The 4,468-nt window shown below is 35.1% G+C and overlaps 1 pseudogene; it reads right to left on the bottom strand.

The window, feature by feature from the left end:
- LOC107678259 (cilia- and flagella-associated protein 70-like) overlaps positions 1-4,468 on the bottom strand; it is a 14,436-nt pseudogene that overhangs the window by 1,312 nt on the left and 8,656 nt on the right.

Below are 4,468 nucleotides of genomic sequence, written 5' to 3' on the forward strand. Positions count from 1 at the left end.
GTCCGGCGCCAGGCCTTCACTCGTTGAATCCTTGAGAACCGGTAGAAGGCTGGGTTCCATATGTAAGACCTAAGTGGATCCCATATGTTTAAAGTCCACGGTATAGCATCGAGCCCGTGTTTCCCCGGCAGACTTCTGCCATTCCAAGAGGTTACAATCACCTCCAATCTTCCATATGCACCTAAGGAATGTTCATATGTGTATTTGCTTCCGAAACCTCCTTCGGGAAGGTTGGAGCTTCCGTAACGTCCCTGTTCCAAGTAGAACGGGTACGTTTCCCAGTGTTATCCAGTCTTACTTATTGGGTAGTGCCATAGCAGCAGTAGCTGGTCCTCTTGTGCAAGCCCTGGCCTACGCCAAAAAGTAGGGGCGCAGGTGGCTTCCACAGGACACTGGAAGGGGCAGTATCTGTGGCCTTTTGGTAGGATCCCAATTCGTCGGTCATCCGACGTGACGTCGAGAGTGACCGACTGAAAGGGAACGTCTCGGTTACGTATGGTAACCCTCGTTCCCTGAAGGACCATACGTAACCATATGTAACCGAGACGTTATTCCAGCTGGAGTCTCACTGGTTTCATCCTTCTTCTGACCAGACAAGTCTCTAAGGTTATTTCTGGTCTAAACGTTGGGCCATTCTGCAGGATTGAATTAAGCTGTTTATTGGCTTCCCGAAAAGCCATTTCTGCCTCTATGAACTTCTCCTGAGTCCGGCAGAACATGCCTAAAAACTATTTGACACACATTTTCAGCATTTTCCACAGTATTGTGCAAAAATAAATAAATAATATTTTGCAAACTAAAATTATATCCTGTTGCAGTCAGAGTAAAATGAACTCAAATTAATGAATATAATGTGGCATAATATAAAAAAATTAAAAAAAGTTTTTTTTGAAAGAAGTCTCTTCTGCTCACCAAGGCTGCATTTATTTGATTAAAAATGCAGTAAAAACAGTAATATTATGAAATACTGATTATTATCAATGTTGAAAACAGTTGTGCTGCTTCGTATTTTTTTAAACCTTCATTTTGTTGTACTCTTTTTTTCAGGATTTTTTTGATGAATAGACAGTCCAAAAGAACGGCATTTATTTGAAATAGAAATCGTTTGAATCATTATAAATGTCTTTCTTGCAACTTTTTATCAATTTAATGCATCCTTGCTGAATACAAGTATTAATTTCTTAAAAAAAAAAAAATCGTAATAACCCCAAATTGTTAAATGGTAATCTATGTACTGTTTAAATCTATTCTCACCAAATAAAGTCCAGGTGACCACACTGTTGGGCTCCACACAAGTCGCCCTTTCAAGGAAGGTCTCGGCGTCCTCATAGCATCCGTTCATCTCTGACAGAACGCCACACATGAGCAAACTGCGGCAAACACAAGAGAAGAAGACGGAATGAGTCAAAGCGCACATTTAGAAATCTAGCCTGAGTCATTTGTGTCTGCTGACCTCGGTATGTGTGTTTGCTGTAGGGATAAGGCCTGTTGAAAGCACTCCTCTGCCTTCAGGTGGTCAGCATGTCAGCATGTGAAACGCTCCATAATCACACCAGTGGGACGGGTCGCTGCGCTCCCGAATCAAACACTACAGAGAGACGTGAGTCACATCCAATGATACTGGCATGTCACAAATGATGAGTTTGAAATCGCACACTGTCATTAGAACATGCCATTTCAAAGGAATTCATTGTATATGCATGAGATACTATAATTATATCCTACATTTTTCATTCATGCTTGAAATGCCCATTTGATCTGTAATTTGATTGCGATTTGCAATTCTCGTTATATTAACATCCAGGGGTTTCACTTTTTTTTTTTTTTTTGTACTTCTTATTCTTTATGGTTAATATCATTCTCATTACTGTAACACAATGTTTGTTTGCTTTTTAAATCAGCATAAAGCACAGCAAGTAATACCATTATGTATACTTATTATACTTCATTTACTTAATAAATAAATGGGTTTAGATAAATGCGTCTCCTAAATGCATAAATGTAAATGTAAAGACTTATTTGAAATAATATGTCAGTATTTTTCAAATTACAATAATGAGAGTGGGGTGCTTTATTGTCATAGAATAATGTCACTATGCCAACATTTAATGTTGCTAAAATAGCCTTTTTTATTTCAGTATAAATGTCATATTTTATTGCTTTCTTTTGATTTGTGGGTGAAATATGACCCAGACATGTTGTTTAATGGTTTATAAATCATTATGTAGTTTGCAGTGCATCCTGAAAGCAGTATATACTGTAATAATGCTTTATCATTTTATTGTGTATTATGCAAACAGCTTTTAGATTTGCAGTGCTTTCATCCATAAATGCTTGCAATGCCCATTTGATTTGATGAAAAATTTATGATTTTTAGTATTATGAGTGCATTATTATCACGACCCCAATTCTCATGAATTCATCCTGGGGTTTTGCTTTTCGAGTGTTTTTTTGTTTTGTTTTGTTTAGAATTTTCATGAGTCAGAATGAATACATCAGCATACATTAAATACATTATAGAAAATACTGCCACAAATATTTTACTTAATACATTATTTTGTATTAAATAATACAAAATTAAATTATACATATCATTCATTTTTCTCATTTCAGTAATGTGAATGTCATGAAAATAATGTCACGATGCAAAAAAATATATATTTTCTTATATATTTGTTTTGATTTATGGGTGAAATATGACTCAGACATGTTCTTAGTATACAACACTTTACACTGTATTATAAACTACTGTAAAAAGCATGCAGTGTATAGTATTATGATGGGTAGAGACAGAATGTAGTATGCTAGTGCATTATTTCAAAGGAGCAAAAGCTGTAATTCTTCACCTCCTGATAGTACAGTGCCGCCAGCTGGGAGTCGGAGTTGAGTTCGGCTTCTTTGGCGAAGTGTTTGAGTTGAGCACAGCTCAGCACAGGCTCCTGATGAGCGTCTTGAGAGTCCACTGACAGAGGCTGATTCAATGCATGAAAACACAGAAGAAACAAACACAACTGACAATACAGACACTAATAAAGCACCAATGCTTAATAGTAAATGTTAAAGGTTTGTTCAGATCACTAACACTCAGTATTAACAATAGTAATGCTTCCCCTAAATAATAACAGCATTGATTTTTTTGAATTTTTTTTAGGCATCACCTTTACTGAGAGCAGCATGCATCTCGTCCACCAGGAACACATATAACTGACTCAGGAACGCTTGCAGCTGTTCAGGGTCTGAGAAAGCCTCTGTCCTCAACATCTTCTCTCTCACGATCCGCACCACAGAGTACTGCCACATAGAACATCAGGAGCTCATTTACTTATGCTAATTAGTCTGCTTGGATTAACAACAGTATGAATCATAACAAAGGTTGTTTACATGTGGAGGTCTAAAACAACAAGTGTTGGTATTGTCGTTTAAAAATAAAACTATTATAAATTATTTTAATTAATTGATACAAAGCTAAAATAAAATAAAATATGAAAAACGTAAAAAAACAAACAAACATGAAAATTAGATATGTTGCCTTGTACTAATGTACTAAAATTACTAAAACTAAAACTGAAAAAATATATATAAAATATAAAAACTAATAAAAATGACAAATGCACATATCAAAATTACTAAAATAAAATTAAATGATTGAAAACTGAATTAAGAAATAAAAAACAGAAAAATGACAAAAGTACATAATAAAATAACTAAAATTAAATAAAATTAAAACAAAATATAATAATAAAAGCTAATTCAACTTATAAATAAATAATATAATAGTATAGAAATAATACTTAAAAAAGACTGAAAACAACCTCAAAACAAACAAAGGGTGGAAAAGGAATTATGAAAACTAAATTATGGTTGTATTGTTGCAAGAAACCTTGAGTAAAATTACAAATGGACTTCAAAAACACATTTAACCTGGTTAAAATGTACCATCATCTGTTCCTTGAAGGCAACGTATTTCCCAGAGTAGTTGAGTTCTCCGAGCAGCTGGTTTTTGCGCTGTTCCTGCAGAACTGGGTCCAGAGGTTTCTCGCCCGGCCTCATCCAACACCTGAGTGACCACACTTGCTATCTGAGACTGGTATTCCTGTACTGCCTGATAACATTAAGCACATTTATTATCCATATTATTTATGAGCTATTTGGGTGAATCTTATGAAAGACTGGTCATATTTTGCCTCAAAACCTAAAGAAAAAAATCTATATTTTGTATAAATGTATACATATATGTATAAAAACCTAAAGTTCCATATATCTCAGATGTGTATTAGTGGTGGGGATTTGTTTTTCTGCAGGTTCCAATAGGTGGCGACAAATTACCGTCTTTATGAGTGAGCCACTGGCTCGATTCAAAAACAAAACAAGTAACTGTCTATATAAGTCAGTCACTGAATCACTCAAAACCGCTGCTTAATCCAGGAACAAAATAAGTACTGTTTTTATGAGTGAATCATTGAACCGC

The sequence above is a fragment of the Sinocyclocheilus anshuiensis genome, unplaced genomic scaffold (genome assembly GCF_001515605.1).
Source record: "Sinocyclocheilus anshuiensis isolate Anshui unplaced genomic scaffold, SAMN03320099.WGS_v1.1 scaffold1764, whole genome shotgun sequence".
NCBI lineage: Eukaryota > Metazoa > Chordata > Actinopteri > Cypriniformes > Cyprinidae > Sinocyclocheilus > Sinocyclocheilus anshuiensis.